The following is a 17,304-nucleotide window of genomic DNA, read 5'->3' as shown; positions in this document are numbered from 1 at the left end:
CAGCTGATGAGTCAAGTGCATCTCCATGTTGAACAGCACATGCAAGAAACATTGAGGGTAGTAAGGGAAAAAATGTACTCTGGGTGGGGGAATTCAACGCACATCACAAGAATGGCAATGTAGCACCACTACTCACTTCATTAAGGACTTATCTGCAATAAGGGGCCCGCAGTAGGTGCTAAGACTACAAACAAGAGGTAAAAATCTACATGACCACTCCCTCACTAATGTATCTGCCACAGATGCATCTGTTCATGACAGTATTACACAGGAAAATACTAATTAGGAGCAGGAGTAGACCACTCGGCCTTTCGAGTATGCTATTCAATGAGATCATGACTGAACTGATATGATAATCCTCAACTCCACTTTCCCACCTAATCCCCATAACCTTTGATTCCCTTATTAATTAAAAATCTGTCTATCTCAGCCTTGAACATACTTAATGACCCAGCCCTCGACTGAAGAATTTCACAGGTTCACTAACCTCTGAGAGAAGAAATTCCTCCTCATCTGTCTTAAATAGGTGATCCCTTACTCTGAGATTATGATCTCTGTTCCTAGACTCTCCCACAAGGGGAAATAACCATTCAGCATTTACTCTGTCAAGCCCGCTGAGAAACCGATACATCTCAATAAGGTCACCCCTCATTCTTCTAAACTCCAATTAGTACACACCCAACCTACTCAACCTCTCCTCGTTAGAAAAGTGAACATTCTCTGGACTTCCTCCAATGACAGTATATATTTTCTTAGATAAGAGGACCAAAGCTGTTCACAGTATTCCAGGTGTGGATAAAGGGGAACCCTTGCAATAAATTATAACATTCTATTTGTTTTCCTAATTACATGCTGTACCTACATACTAGTCTTTTGTGATTCATGCACTAGAACACCCAGATCCCTCTGAATCTCAGAGCTCTGCATTCCTTCACCATTTAGATGATGTTTATTTTTCATTCTTAATGCCAAAATGGGCAATCTCAAATTTTCCCACATTATATTCCATTTGTCAGATCATTGCTACTCACTCAAACGGTTTATGTCTCTTTGTAGGCCCCTTGTGACCTCTTCACCGATTATTTTCCTGCCTATCTTTATGTCATCAGAAAATTTAGCAACCATACCCTTGGTCGCTTCATCCACATCATTTGTATAAATTGTAAAATGTTGAAACCCCAGCACTGATCCCTATGGCGCAGCATTTATTACATCCTGCCAAATAGAAAAGACCCATTTATGCCAACTCTCTGTTTCCTGTTAGCTAGCCAACCTTCAATCCATGCCAATATGTTACCCATTACACCGTGAGCTCTTAGTTTCTGCAATAATTTTTGATGTGTCACCTTATCAAATGTCTTTTGGAAATCTAAATACAGAACATCCACCATTCCCCCTTATCCAGAGCACATGTAGCTCCTTCGAAGAATTTCAATAAGTCGTTGAAACATAATTTTCCTTCCATGTTGACTCTGCCTGATTGCCTTGCCTTTTATTAGTGCCTGCGATAACATATTTAATAATAGCTCCTAACATTTTCCCTACGACAGTTGTTAAGCTAACTGGCCAGTAGTTCCCTGCTTTCAGTCTCCCTCCTTTTTTGAATAAAGGATTTACATTTGCCATTTTTCAATCTAATAGAATTTTATTTGAATCTGGAGAATTTTGGAAAATTAAAACCGACACATCAATTACCTCACCACTTCTTTCCAGACTCTCGGATGAAGTCCATCAGATCCTGGGGATTTGCCAGCCCACCTCTCCAACAATTTGCTCATTTCAACTTCCCTGGTGATTATAATTTTCTTCCCTCCTCACTTCCTTATATTTCCTGATTTACAGCTCTTTTTGGGATTGTACTTCTATCTTCTATATTGTGTGGTGTCACCTGGGGCTGTATGCTGGGGAAGGCGGCACTTTTCTTATAATACTCTCCAGTTTCTTGACAGGATTCCCCCTACTAAGATGGCCACAGGAAATCACATGGCAGCCTGAGGGAAAACCCTATCAAGAATCAGTACAATGACAATCAGCTTTGTAGCCTTACCAGACTGTATAAGCAAAGCACTGATGCCTGTTAGAGGCAGAAGCCAACTTGGTGGAGGTGCCTTGGAGAGTGAAGGATTTGTTGTGTGCTTTTGGCTGACCTTGGACTCTTATGAAAATCCTGATTTGGATTGAAATTTGGCCTGCATGGATACCCACTTGGTAATCTGATCTTCTTCGGCCATGTTTTGACCTTGCCTTCCTGAAGGACTGTCGCTATTATGTACTGTTTTGATTTTTCCCTGGGAAATGGAGTAGTTGTCCAGGTTTAAACAGGAATATATGCTGTATATATGCTGAATATATATCCCTGAACAGGCGCTGGAATGTGGCGACTAGGGGCTTTTCACAGTAACTTCATTGAAGCCTACTTGTGACAATAGGTGATTATTATTATTATTATTGTTGCGTTAAGATCAGAGTAAAGTCAGGTGTTTACTTCCTTTTTCTTTTCCGTTTTGCTGAATATCTGAAGATCTTTAAATAAATGTTCCTTTTTTTTATTTGGACAACTGTGTGAGCTATTGAACTGAGAAAAATCCACCTGCCTATCTTAATCCTCAGACCCTTGCGACATCACAATTGATAGGAGTTGTGGAGGCAATATTCCAAGTTCACATTGAGGTCACTCTCCATCATGTGACATGGCATTACCAATATGTGCTAAATGGGATAGATTAAAAATAGATTTTTAGAACCGTGAAGTCGATCAGCAGCAGAATTGTAATCAATTGCAATCTGTAACCTTCTGGCCTACCATCAACCTCGGTCTACAATTGCCATAAAACTAGGACACCAACCACAGATCACGATTCAAAGAATATTGTCGGAGAGCATGCCAGAAGTAGCACCAGGCACACCATAAAATGACGTTCAACCTGGTAAAGCTAGAGTTTTGTGACAGCAGAAGCAACATGCTGATGACAGAGCTCAGTGATCCCACAACTAATGAAGTAAATACAATCTCTACAATCCTGCCACTTGCAATTGTGAATGATGATAGCCAGTTAGATAACTACGAACATGGAGCGGGAGTGCACAATCCAGCTCTTTGAGCAATCTCTACCATTCAATGCAACCATGTCTGATCTACCACCACCACTCCTTTTCTACCTGTTTCCCATATCATTCAATTCCTTGGGCTCCATTCTCCACAGCCCCAAGCCAAAATCGCGTTTGGCACAGGGGTGGAGAATCCAATTTCCCGCCGAAATCGAGCACGGTGCCGGTCCGGCGATTCTCCGGGGCCTGAGAATCGGCATGATCGCAGAGTACAGCGCGTGGCTGGGGGCCAATTGACAGAGGCCGGCCCAGCAATCCCCCGGTCCCGACCGGCTGGGTTCCCGACGGCGTGGAACTAACCACCTATTGCCGGTCGGGATGCTGGTGTGGTGGCCACCGTGGTGGGGGGCGGGAGATCGGACACCGAGGGGGAGCCTTATAGGCGGCCGGGGGACAGATCCGCGTGGTCAGATGCTCGGGTGCGCGGCTGATCAGGGGGGGGTCTAATTTTTATGTCTGCCTCCGCGGTCTGAGTCCACCATGGCGCTCGGCGTGGCCGCTGGAGGCCTCCGCCGAGCGCATGGGCGGACTCAAAACCAGAAGTGCGGGGGCCCTTATCTGCAGCGAAAGCTGCGTGAATTACTCCGGGGCCCTGCTATCCCCCTGCAGTGCACTGAATTAGCTGATCTTTTTTACAGGAATCTCCAGAGTAAAATTCCAGCATTTTTACCCCAGCATGGAGACATCGTCCCATTTTGGGAGAATCCAGGTCCTTATGTGATCAAATATACTTTGATCTCAATCTTGAATACTTTCAGTGTTTGGACATCTAGAACTCCTGGAGTAGACAATTCCAAAGATTCACAACCCTTGAGTAAATAAATATTTCCCCATTTCAGATGATCTCTATCCCTTTATCTTTGTTCTGCACCTGTGTTTTGAGATTTCCCAGTCATTGACAAGACATTATTCTTATGCTTTTATGTTTCCCCCCTACATCACAGATCATTGTGTGTGATATCAAGAAATGGCTGAAGGCACTGAGTACAGAAAAAGCTATGGGTCCTGCTACATTCTGGCTGTAATACAAAGCTGTTCCACTACAGCTACAATGGCATTGATCCAACATTGTTTACAATTGCCCCGGCAGGTCTTGTGAACAAAAAGCTGTACAAATCCAACTTGGTCAATTACTGCCCCATCAGTCTACTCTTAGTCATCAGCAAAGTGATGAAAGATCCCCTTGACAGTGCTATCAAGCAGCACATACTCAGCAATAACCTGCTCCCTGATCAGAAGTTTGAATTCCACCAAGCATACTCGGTTCTGGGCTTCAATACAGCTTTGGTGCAAATATGCACAAAAGAGCTGAATTCCAGATTTGAGGTGAGTACCTTTGATATTACGGCAGCGTTTGATTGAGTGTGGTATTGAGGAGCCTTAACAAATTTGAAGTCAATGGAAATCAGGGGGAAAATTCTCCACTGGTTGCAGTTATACCTAGCACAAAGGAAAATCAGTGTGGTTTGTGGAAGCCAATCTTCTTAGCCCCATAATATTGCTTCAATGATTCTTCGGATCATATCCTACACCCAAACATTTTCAGCTGTTTCATCAAGTGTCCTTCGTCATAAGGTAACATAAGTGGGATGTTCACTGATTGCAGTGTTCAATACCAATTGCAACTCCTCTGGTACTGAAGCAGTTTGAGCTTGCATGCAACAAGATCTGGACAATATTCTCGCTCAAGTGGCAAGAAACAATCACGCCATAGATTTGCCTGACAATAATAATAATCTTTGTTATTGTCACAAGTAGGCTTACATTAACACCGCAATGAAGTTACTGTGAAAAGCCCCCTAATTGCTACATTCCGGCGCCTGTTCCGGTACACAGAGGGAGAGTTCAGAATGTCCATTCACCCAGTAATCATGTCTTTCGGGACTTGTGGGACGAAACCGGAGAACCCGGACGAAACCCATGCAGATACGGGGAGAATGTGCAAACTCCACACAGACAGGTACCCAAGCGGGAATCGAACCTGGGACCCTGGTGCTGTGAAGCAACAGTGCTAACCACTGTACTACCGTGCCACCCAATGATTATGGAAAGAGAATCAATCTATCTAACCTTGCTGTTCAACAGCATTTCCACAGATGAATCCACCAGCATCAACATCATAAGGGTTACCATCAACCAGAAACTGAACTGGACTAGTTATGTAAATATTGTGGTTGCAAAGGTAGATCAGAGACTGCGGGCTCTGCACTGAGTAACTCATTTTCACAAACCATCTACGAAGCACAAGTCCAAGGTGCAATGGAATATTTTCCACTTGATTGGATGAGTGCAGCTCCAACAACATTCAAGAAGCTCAGCACTATACCGGACAAAACAACCTGCATGATTGGCACCCCATCCTTAAGCATTCACTCTTCTTTCACAGGCACACAGTGGAAGCAGTGTGTACCACCCATTAGATTCACTTCAGTAAATTGCAAGGATTCTTTGTTAGCACCTTCCAAAGCTCAACCTCTACCACCAAGAAGAAGAACAGCCGTGCTTGGAATCACCACCAAGGTTCTGCTTGTAACTTGGAACTATGGGCGCAATCTAACTGCCGCGCCCGACTCTGGACATAATGCGACTGGTAAATCTTGTGAGAGGCCTCTTGCGAGATTAACATTGCTCCATTTGTCTAGTGAGATCTAATGGGATCTCGCGAGACGTTGCAATCTGACACGTGCCCACAAAGGGCGGGACCAGGTTTGCATATTCAAGTGTGCAGGCAGGCTCACTTGAATATGCTCTCTCCGGAGTTACCCAAGGGGTAAGATCTAACCCCCATGCTTCAGAGACTCTGAGCGAAGACCATTTATCATTCATAGAATCATAGAATTACAGTGCAGAAGGAGGCCATTCGGCCCATCAAGTCTGCACCGGTTCTTACAAAGAGCACCCTACACAAGCCCACGTATCTACCCTATTCCCCAACCCAGCAACCCCTACCTAACCCTTCGTGGACACTAAGGGCAATTTAGCATGGCCAATCCACCTAACTCGCACATCTTTGGACACTGGCCTCCACCAACGTGGTCCAGGCAGAACGGCACTTGAGGGGGATGGTCTCCCAGGCGATTGGAGGCTCCCAGATGGTCGGCTTCTGGGAAGGGTGATACCCTGGCACTACCACCTGAGCACTGCCAGGCTGGTGGTGCCTGGGTGGCATTTTGTCCATGCTGGGGATTGGGGCCAGGGGTGCCCTGTCCTTATGAGGTGGGGTGCAGGGGGCTCGATGACCCACTTATAGGTGAGTTGCAGGCATGGGTGGATGTTCAGCAGCCGGGTTTGGGGGTCTAGAGAACGGGGTGCCATTTAAAAATGGTTCCCCGAGGTCTTCCTGCATTGGCGAGCGGAGCACATTCGTGCAGGAAATGGGACTAGCGGTCTCACTCTTGGCACAGTCAGCGTCGGGAAACACCCGGCTAAATGCGCTGGACACGGGACTCTGTTTCATTTCTGTTAAATTGTACCTTAAATATCACCTCCATCAATGTAATTGGGTCAAAATCCTGTAACTATCTTCCCTATCAACAGTGTGGGGGTTGTTGCGAATGTATGTTTCATGTTAATATTTTAAAGATGACTTTTAGTTCTGGGAAGAATAGTCTTGCAAAAGTAAGGTCATTAAAATGTTGAATCTTGGAGATTGCCAGAACAGCTAAAGAAATGGCAGGTCATAAGTATACCCATGTTTGCTGAATAAAGTCAAAATAGAAAAGCAGGGGCTAACAAAGCAGACATAATTGAAGTAATAGCATTTGGAATTAGAAATGAAAAATGAGCCAGACAAAAAGTAAAATATTTTCATCTTGAAAATATTACGATTCAGGGACTTGTAAATTTAATTGGAAACCAGAACAATAGAAAAGATTCTGGCTTTGGGGAGACGTTGCACCATTCAATAAGAAAGATAGTATAGAGGATAAAAGTGACATTAACAAAAGTATTTAATTGCCGTAAGACTGCTCATGCAAAAGAAAATTATTGGAAGCTGTAAGTTAAATCAGTGGTGGTAATAGGGGTACCGAAGGAGTCTTTGGAAAACACTGCACCAGTAAAGGAAATGTGTGATAAAACAGTAGCAATGGTACAATTGCAAAGTGTTCCCTTGGGAAGTGTTGGAAATGGCTCCAGTAATCAAGGCAATTCTGCCCTAGTTACCAATGAAGAGAGTCAGTTTACTGGAGGTTACAGAAGTTTTGATTTCATGGGAGAAGTCTTTCTTGAATTTGGATTTATTGTCACATGTACCGAGGTACAGTGAAAAGTACAGTCCCGACAGATCCTTCCATACATGAAAAACATAGTGGCATAATATACACCAGTATATTATGGTGCAGACACACACACACACTGATGGACATGCAGTGGGACCAATCAGCATACACAACACCGCAGCCAATCACCAGTGAGAGCACACGCACTATGTGGTAGTATGTATTGGGGGTCATGTGGGACTGGAAGCCCTAATGTCATTGGCTGACAGATCCCGGGTCCTGGTTGGCCGTTGACCTCATACTCCGCCCTGAAGGCGAAGTATAAGAAGCCGGTGCCTTCCCCCGCATGCCAGTTTACTATCGGGCTGCTGGGGAACAGACACGCTTAATAAAGCCTCATCGACTTCACTCTGTTTGTCTCACGGAGTCTTTGTGCGCCACAATTTATTAAGCGTGTCTGTTCCCCAGCAGCCCGATAGTAAACCCTTACCACCATACGAAGCATCACCCCGCCGGGTTCATTTTGACAAGGGGTGAATGTGGTAGTATGTATTGGGGGTCATGTGGGACTGGAAGCCCTAATGTCATTGGCTGACAGATCCCGGGTCCTGGTTGGCCGTTGACCTCATACTCCGCCCTGAAGGCGAAGTATAAGAAGCCGGTGCCTTCCCCCGCATGCCAGTTTACTATCGGGCTGCTGGGGAACAGACACGCTTAATAAAGCCTCATCGACTTCACTCTGTTTGTCTCACGGAGTCTTTGTGCGCCACACACTATAAAGACAGGGGACAGGAGAGTTCCTGCTGATTCCAGTAGCAGCCAGCTCGGAGCACAGAGCTCACAGCCTGCAGCACAGACATTCACCATGTGCTGAGTGCATCACCTGGTTAGGACTAGGCAAGGGTCAACAGTTAAAGCTGGTATTGCATTTACCCACAGTTCAAGTATGTTAATATAATAAAATAGAATTGCACCACTTCCAGTGTTGGTGATCTGTTTGTGATCCAGAACACCCAACACATCATGGTACAAGGTTTGGTTGCATACTAGTACTTCTGAGACCCACCTGCAACTAATCAGCATTCCGGCATCCTGAAGTATGGAGAACATCAACCCGCCGCCGCCGCTCCGCATCGCCGGCAATCTCTGGGTCAATTGGAAGATTTTTAAACAGCGCTTCCAGCTCTTCCTCGAAGCCACGGCCAGGGAGAACGCATCGGACACCAGGAAGATTGCTCTGCTCCTCTCCACGGCCGGGCAACACGCCATCCACATCTTCAACTCCCTCACATTCGCAGACGACGAGGACAAGACAAAGTACAAGACGGTTCTCCTCAAATTTGATACACACTTCAGCATAGAGGTCAATGAAAGCTTCGAAAGATACCTGTTCCAGCAGCACCTGCAGGGTAAAGACGAGTCTTTCCAATCCTTTTTAACATACCTCCACATCCTTGCGCAGTCCTGTGGCTACGGGCCCACCTCCGACTCCATGATACGAGACCAGATCGTATTTGGTATTCTGTTGGACCCCCTGCGTCAGCAGCTCCTCAAAATTAAGCAACTCACCCTAGCGACTGCCATTGAGACGTGTGTCCTGCATGAAAATGCCACCAGCCGGTACTCCCACATACAGGCGGCTGAAACGGCGCGGCAAGGTCCCCACAAGGCGGAACGGGTCCAAACAATTGAACACCTCCATGGCTGCAGCCTGGATGAGGTCGGCCATTTCGCGCGTTTATCGCGGCCTCCCACGCTTGTACGCGCCAAACGAGGGGACGGTGACGTGGAGGAACGTGATGCGCACGGCGCGCATCACGCAGGACCGCATCGCAAATGCGTGATGGCGCAACGAGCGTACTGACGTCACGACGTGTGGCAACTGTGGCTCCACCCATTTAAAGCGGCAATGTCCTGCAAAATCGCGACAATGCCTACAATGAGGCAGACTTGGCCACTATGCTGCCTGCTGTCGAGCAGCTCAGCCTGCCAATTCGCATCGCTTCAGCCAGCCTCGCAGGAACTTATGGGCAATTCAACCCACGTTCACCGAGTCCGATTCCGACTTCCCGCAGATCAGTGACACCGAGGACCTGAAGGAGCCTTTTCGAGTCGCTGTTATAACAAAGAACAGGCTGTCCCTGAATCAAAACCACCTGCCGCTGTCGGTGCACAGCATTGATCCAGACGACGAGTGGTGTGCCAACCTGACGGTCAACCGATCCCAGATTCGAATCCGCCTGGACACTGGTGCTTCCGCTAATCTCCTAGCGTGGTCAGACTTTCAGACCCTTGGGGTTCAACCAACCATTCTTCTGTCGACCTGCCAACTAGTGGACTACAATGGCAACGTCATTCCTGCTACCGGTTCATGCCAACTCGAAGTGACGCACAACTCGCGAAAAGCCATCCTTCCCTTCGAGATCATGGGCTCCTCGAAGGACTCTCTGCTAGGAGCACAGGCGTGCAAACTCCTAAAACTCGTTCAACGAGTACGCTCTCTCTTTCCAGATGACACGTCTGCCTTCCAGGATGCGGACTTCAGGGCGCAACTCAATGCCATCATCGACCAAAACCGTGACGTTTTCGAAGGCATGGGCACGCTTCCATACACTTACAAAATCCTGCTCAAACAAGTCGCCACGCCTGTGGTTCATGCACGTCGCAGAGTCCCAGCACCCCTCAAGGACCGCCTCAAGCAGCAGCTGCAGGACCTCCAGGACCAAGGAGTGCTCTCCAGAGTGCCGGAATCAACCGACTGGGTCAGTTCCATGGTGTGCGTAAAGAAGCCCTCCAGCGAGCACCGGATCTGCATTGACCCAAAGGATCTGAATCGCAACATAATGAGGGAGCATTACCCTATCGCCAAGCGCGAGGAGATCACGTGCGAGATGGCTCGGGCCAACATCTTCACCAAACTTGACGCCTCGAAAGGATTCTGGCAAATTCAACTAGACAGGTCCAGCAGAAAGCTGTGTACCTTTAATACCCCGTTTGGCAGATACTGCTACAACAGGATGCCGTTTGGGATTGTATCGGCATCAGAAGTATTCCACCGGATCATTGAGCAAATGATGGAGGGCATTGAGGGTGTGCGCATCTATGTTGACGACATCATCATTTGGTCCACCACCTCGCAGGAGCATATCAATCGCCTCCAGCGCGTTTTCAAACGAATACGGGACCAAGGCCTTCGCCTCAACAGAGACAAATGTTCCTTCGGCCAGACGGAACTCAAGTTACTAGGGGACCACATCTCCCGGTTGGGTGTGCGGCTGGATGCGGACAAGGTGGCAGCCATCACGGCCATGCAGAAACCAGCGGATAAGAAGGCGGTCCTCTGATTGTTGGGCACGGTCAACTTCCTGGGGAAGTTCATTCCCAACCTCGCCTCCCATACCACAGCTCTCCGGAACCTGGTCAGGAAGACGACAGACTTCCAATGGCTTCCCGCCCACGAACGCGAATGGGAGGAGCTTAAGACCAAGCTTACCACGGCCCCGGTATTGGCATTTTTTGATGCCATGAAGGAAACAAAACTTTCAACGGATGCCAGCCAATCCGGCATTGGGGCGGTGCTCCTGCAATCCGATGAGTCCTCATCATGGGCCCCTGTTGCATATGCGTCACGTGCCATGACCCCCACGGAACAGCGCTATGCGCTGATCGAAAAGGAGTGCCTGGGCCTGTTAACTGGGGTCGACAAATTTCATGATTACGTGTACGGCCTTCCCCAATTCACTGTCGAGACCGACCATCGTCTGCTGGTCAACATTATACAAAAAGACCTGAATGATATGACCCCTCGCCTCCAGTGCATTCTGCTTAAACTCAGGCAGTACGATTTCCAGCTCCTATACACCCCGGGCAAGGACCTGATCATAGCCGATGCTCTGTCCAGGGCAGTCAACATCCCATGTGACCCAGACGGGTTCGTCTGCCAGGTTGACGCCCATGTGGCCTTCACGGCCTCCAATCTGCCGGCCACGGACTTACGTCTTATCCACATTCGCCACGAGACTGCGGCTGACCCCCTACTACAACGTGTCATGCGTCACATGACGGACGGACGGCTCAAGGGCCAATGCCCGCAGTTCTACAATATCAGAGATGATCTGGCAGTAGTCCTGAAGCTGGACCACATCGGATCCCGCACAGCATGCGCCAGCTCGTTTTGGAACAGCTACACGAGGACCAGCTTGGCGTGGAGAAGTGCCGACGGAGGGCCCGAGAGGCTGTGTACTGGCCCGGCATCAATGAGGACATCGTCAACACAGTGCTCAACTGCCCCACCTGTCAGCGGTTCCAGCCGGCCCAACCACATGAGACCCTACAGCCCCATGAGTTGGTCACGTCCCCTTGGTCTAACGTAGGCGTTGACCTGTTCCATGCGCTCGGCAGAGACTATGTTCTGATTGTAGACTATTTTTCGAACTACCTGGAGGTCGTACGCCTGCACGACATCACATCATCGGTGGTCATCCGTGCCTGCAAGGAGACCTTTGCTCGTCACGGCATCCCACTCACTGTGATGTCAGACAATGGCCCCTGCTTCGCGAGCCAGGAATGGTCCAACTTTGCCAGCAGGTACAACTTTGTGCATGTGACATCCAGTCCCCTGCACCCCCAATCCAATGGCAAAGCGGAAAAGGGCGTCCACATCGTCAAACAGCTCCTCTGCAAGGATGCCGATGCAGGATCCGACTTCTACCTCGCCTTGCTGGCCTATCGTTCAGCCCTACTCTCCATGGTCCTGTCGCCAGCCCAGCTGCTCATGGGTCGCACCCTCAGGACCACTGTGCCATCCATTCACGTCCCAGACCTCGACCACGCTCCGGTCCTTCAGCGGATGCAACAGTCTCGTGCACAACACAAGGCGGCGCATGACACTCGGGCGACTGATCTCCCTGCTCTGCCGCCGGATGACAACGTCCACATCCATCTTCTGGAGGGTGGCTAATCTGCAACTGCTGTGGTTCTTCGGCAGGTGTCTCCCCGCTCGTTCCTGGTTCATCTGCCAGATGATTCCATTCGCCGCCGCAATCGGCGTGCCCTTCATCTCGTTCCACGCTCGCTACGTGATCCTCCACCGGTGCCATGCTCTCTTGTTGTCCCCAACCTGGACTATGTGGAGATTCCGAATACTCTGCATCCTCCTCACTCTGCCATGGCCCAGCCCGTTCCTCAGCCGGTGGCTCCTGACCCACCCGTGAGGCGGTCAACCAGAATTCGTCGCCCACCTCAGAGACTTGACTGATGAGTTTTACAATGTTGGACTCTTTGATCTGTTCTGTTATCCTGTTTCATCGTTCCAGTAGTTTGTATATAATGTTCATTTCGTTGTTGGTGTGACACCCTATTTCTCTGCACCAGGCACCTTCACGTGTAAATCACGTACATGTACATAGTCATGTAAATAACACGCACACACATAGTCAGGTACATTCACTACATGATATTTATTGTCACGCAGGCACATGTTCTTTATATAAAAGGGGGGGATGTCATAATATACACCAGTATATTATGGTGCAGACACACACACACTGATGGACATGCAGTGGGACCAATCAGCATACACAACACTGCAGCCAATCACCAGTGAGAGCACATGCACTATAAAGACAGGGGACAGGAGAGTTCCTGCTGATTCCAGTAGCAGCCAGCTCGGAGCACAGAGCTCACAGCCTGCAACACATACATTCACCATGTGCTGAGTGCATCACCTGGTTAGGACTAGGCAAGGGTCAACAGTTAAAGCTGGTATTGCATTTATCCACAGTTCAAGTATCTTAACATAGTTAACCTTATAATAAAATAGAGTTGCACCACTTCCAGTGTTGGTGACCTGTTTGTGATCCAGAACACCCAACACATCACACAGGACATACGATAAATACACAAAGTAAATACATAGACACAGGCATCAGGTGAAGCATACACAGAGTGTAGTGCTACTCAGTAGAGAAGATTGCATGGAGAGATTAGTTCAGTCCATAAGAGGGTCATTCAGGATTCTGGCAGCAGCGGGGAAGATGCTGTTTTGAATGTTAGTGCGTGTTCTTAGACTTTTGTGTCTCCTGCCCAATGGAAGAGAGAATAACCAGGTGGGTGGGGTATTTGATTAAGTTGCCTGCATTCCCAAGGCAGCAGAAGGTGTAGACAGAGTCAATGGATGGGGGGGGGGGGGGGGGGGCATGTTCAAGTGATGGAACTGGACTATGTTCACGGCACTCTGTAGTTTCTTACAGTTTTGGACGGACTGAGCAGTTGCCTTACCAGACTGTGATGCAGCCATATAGGATGCTTTCTATGGTGCATCTGTAAAAATTGGTAACAGTAAATGTGGACATGCCAAATTTCCTTAGTGTCCTGAGGAAGTTTAGGTGCAGTTGTACTTTCTTGGCCGTAGCATTAACATGGGTGGACTAGGATAGATTGTGGATGATCTGCACATCTAGGAATTTGAAGCTGTCAGCCATCTCCACCTCAACACCATTGATGCAGACATGAGTGTGTACAATACTTCACTTCCTGAAGTCAATGATCAGCTCCTTAGTTTTGCTGACGTTGAGGGAGAGATTGTTGTTACACCACACCATCTCCCTCCTATGCTCTGACTCACTGTTGTTTGAGATCCGACCCACTATGGTTGTGTCATCAGCAAACTTGTAGATGGAGTTGGAGCCAAATTTTGCCACACAGTCGTGTGTGTATTGGGAGTATAGTAGGGGGCTAAGTACGCTGCCTTGCAGGGCCCTGGTATTGAGGAATATTGTGGAGGTGGTTGTTGTTGTTTATACTTACTGATTGTGGTCTGTGGGTCAGGAAGTCGAGGATCCAGTTGCAGAGGGAGGAACCAAGTCATAGGTTTTGAAGTTTTGCTATGAGCTTGGATGGGATTATGATATTGAAGGTGGAGCTGTAGTCAATGAATAGGAGTCTGATATAGGAGTCCCTGTTGTCAAGATGCTCCAGGGATGAGTGTAGGGCCAGGGAAATAGCATCTGTTGTGTACCGGTTGTGGCGGTATGTGAATTGCAATGGATCAAAGCATTCTGGGAGTATGGAGTTGATGTGTCTCATGACCAACCTCTCGAAGCACTTTATAATGAGGGGCTGGTTTAGCACAGTGGGCTAAACAGCTGGCTTGTAATGCAGAATAATGCCAGCAGCGCCAGTTCAATTCCCATACCGGCCTCCCCAAACAGGTGCCGGAATGTGGCGACTGGAGGCTTTTCACAGTAACTTCATTGAAGCCTACTTGGGACAATAAGCGATTATTATTATGTCAAGGCTACCGGATGGTAGTCATTGAGGCGTGTTGTCTGGATATTCTTTGGCACCAGTATGATGGTCGAGGTGGGAACCTCGGAACGGAGTAGGGAGAGGTCGAAGATGCCTGCGAACACATCCGCCAGTTGGTCCGCGCAGGATCTGAGTGCATGACCAGGGTCTCTATCAGGACCCGTTGCTTTTCGAGGGTTAATTTAAAGAAGGCCGATCTGACTTCTGAGGCTATGACAGTATGTATGGGCGTGTCCGAGGCTGCTGGGGCAGTTGACAACAGTTTGTTGGTTTCCTGCTCGAAACGAGCAAAGAATGCATTGAGTTCACCGGGGAGGGGTGCGTTATTGCAGAAGATCCTACTTTCCTTACTACTCTAATGAAACAAGTAAACAAATTAATATTTGCAGAAAACTGGGCTCTTGGTTGGATTTCAAATCCACAGACTAATAGGAAGAGAGTGGAAAATTGGTTAATGTTTAAGCTAACAAAATTTGACAGGGAACTTTTACTACATTCCTTGAGAAGCAGTTATGGCATTGTCAGTTGCTAACATTTTTCAGGAGAAGGAATATTTATCCCTGAGTGATTTGCAACAATTAACAAAGCCAATAGTCAATAGCATTAACAGAAAGGTTGACAATAGCAGTGTAGAGGTATAAAGCAGGTAGGTTCTTTAGCTAAAGAACTGGAAAAATTATGGCTGCAATGCTTGCAAAGAAAGTCATTCGAGAGATTTTTGTTTTTGGGGATAGAGCCAAATTACTTGAAAAGCTTTCAGAAAACTCTGAAAGTTTGCAAAATCCATTCACTTCAGCAGATCAAAGAAGAAGTTGTAAATGAGAGATAATTAATCTAAAGGTTGGTTTGAGGACAGGCTACGTCATTATGGAATTGGGTGGAACTTAGGGAAGTTCACTGGTTTCAGTTTACTGGTTTAGTTGAAGTTTGAATCTGATGCAGTTTGCAGCTCACTGAGAGAAATTAACCTAAAAAAAAGATAGTTCTGCACTATAAGCAGAGTAAGGAAGTAATGTCATCATTGAAATGAAAATGAAAATCGCTTATTGTCACAAGTAGGCTTCAAATGAAGTAACTGTGAAAAGCCCCTAGTCGCCACATTCTGGTGCCTGTTCGGGGAGGCTGGTACAGGAATTGAACCTGCGCTGCTGGCCTTGGTCTGCTTTACAAGCCAGCTATTTAACCCACTATGCTAAACCAGCCCGCTGTGTAGAATGCAGATGAGGCCTAATCTCAGTTTGAATGTTGAGATAACTGAATCTGGAAGATTGCCTCGTCAGAAGCTAGTGGTAGAATCTACAGTGGGCTACACGGTGCCTTATTGCAAAAGAAAGTAGTCATCTGAATTAGCTTGGAAGTTTTGAAAAGTAACCAGAACAAGGGACTGACTCAAGGGAGGGTTTCCCTCTAAACATAGCTGGAGCTGAGGAGGATTCTCCAGAGGACTATGACATATGGCTGGTCCCTACAGATGTAAATAACTTTAAGATTGATGTATTTTATAAGAGAATTCTTGGGGCAATAAGAAGTAAAGCTGAGTCTCAGCATAGTAGTTAGCAACTATAGTGCTAACTTACCGTTTGTTTTGTTCACTTTGTTCTTGATACAATTAAGTTTCTGTTTTGTTAAATATAGCTGAAATCTTGTGGTGTAGTTTTATTGTTTACAATGACGCATTTGGATTTTTAAAATAAGTTAACGGTCCCTAACCAGATCATAATGGTGTACTTCGCCTCATGGACGACAGTAGTTCAAGACAACAGTTTGTTACCATTTTCCTAAGGACAATTAGTGATGAGCAATAAATTATGGCCTTGTCAGCGATGCTCACATCCCATGAATGCTTAAAAAAACCACCCTTTTAAAATAAGCTAGCACAACAAAAATCCAAAATGACACATTGGAACCTTTTTTTCTGTCTTATTCAATGCTTTAGCTTTGCAACCTGGCAATAATAAAGACACATCAGGTGCATGACTTTCCCCTGGGCTTCAGGACCCTGATGCCATGACTAAATGGCGGTCCTGAGTGTGCACCTGCCAACAGCAAGGTCAACACAGTGATATTCCCAGGGGTGACCTACTAATTAGCCTTCAAGTGTGCCAACCGGTTAACGACAGCAGGTGCGCCATGATGCTACTGGCATGATTAGAGGGCCAGAGGTTCTGTGGCTTTGCCAGCCTCAGCAGATATAAAATCATAAGGAATAGTCCAAGGAGTAGGCTATAGAGCCTGTTCCACCATTCAATAGGATTATGATTGACCTGGGTTAGGGTGGAGGGATGGGCTTGGGCGAGGTGCTCTTTCCCACAGCCGGTACAGGCCCGATGGGCTGAATGGCCTCCTTCTGCACTGTAAATTCTGTGACCCAATTGTGGCCTTAACTCCACTTTCCGTCCCGTCTCCCATAACTCTTGTCTCCCTTGTCGGTCAAATATACGGTCAAAAATATGTCGAACACAGCTTTGGGAGATATTCATTGATCCATCCTCCATTGGTTTTTGGAGAAGAGAATTCTACACATTAACTACCCTCCTGAGAGAAAAAAATTCCCCTCATCTGTCATAAATGGGAGACTTCTAATTTTAACCTGTGCCCCCTAGTTCTAGATTCTTCACTGCTGAGGTAGATGTATATCAAAAGGTTAAGTCTGTAATTATATTTCAGA

The 17,304-nt window shown here is 47.1% G+C and overlaps 1 protein-coding gene across 2 annotated transcripts in view; it reads right to left on the bottom strand.

Moving 5' to 3' along the window:
* dnai1.2 (dynein, axonemal, intermediate chain 1, paralog 2) overlaps positions 1-17,304 on the bottom strand; it is a 441,248-nt gene that overhangs the window by 94,390 nt on the left and 329,554 nt on the right. The window lies entirely within an intron of this gene.

Source organism: Scyliorhinus torazame, chromosome 3 (assembly GCF_047496885.1).
Source record: "Scyliorhinus torazame isolate Kashiwa2021f chromosome 3, sScyTor2.1, whole genome shotgun sequence".
Taxonomy (NCBI): Eukaryota; Metazoa; Chordata; class Chondrichthyes; order Carcharhiniformes; family Scyliorhinidae; genus Scyliorhinus; species Scyliorhinus torazame.
The sequence above is the reverse complement of the archived record's forward strand: the minus strand, read 5'-3'. Positions and strand labels throughout refer to the sequence as shown.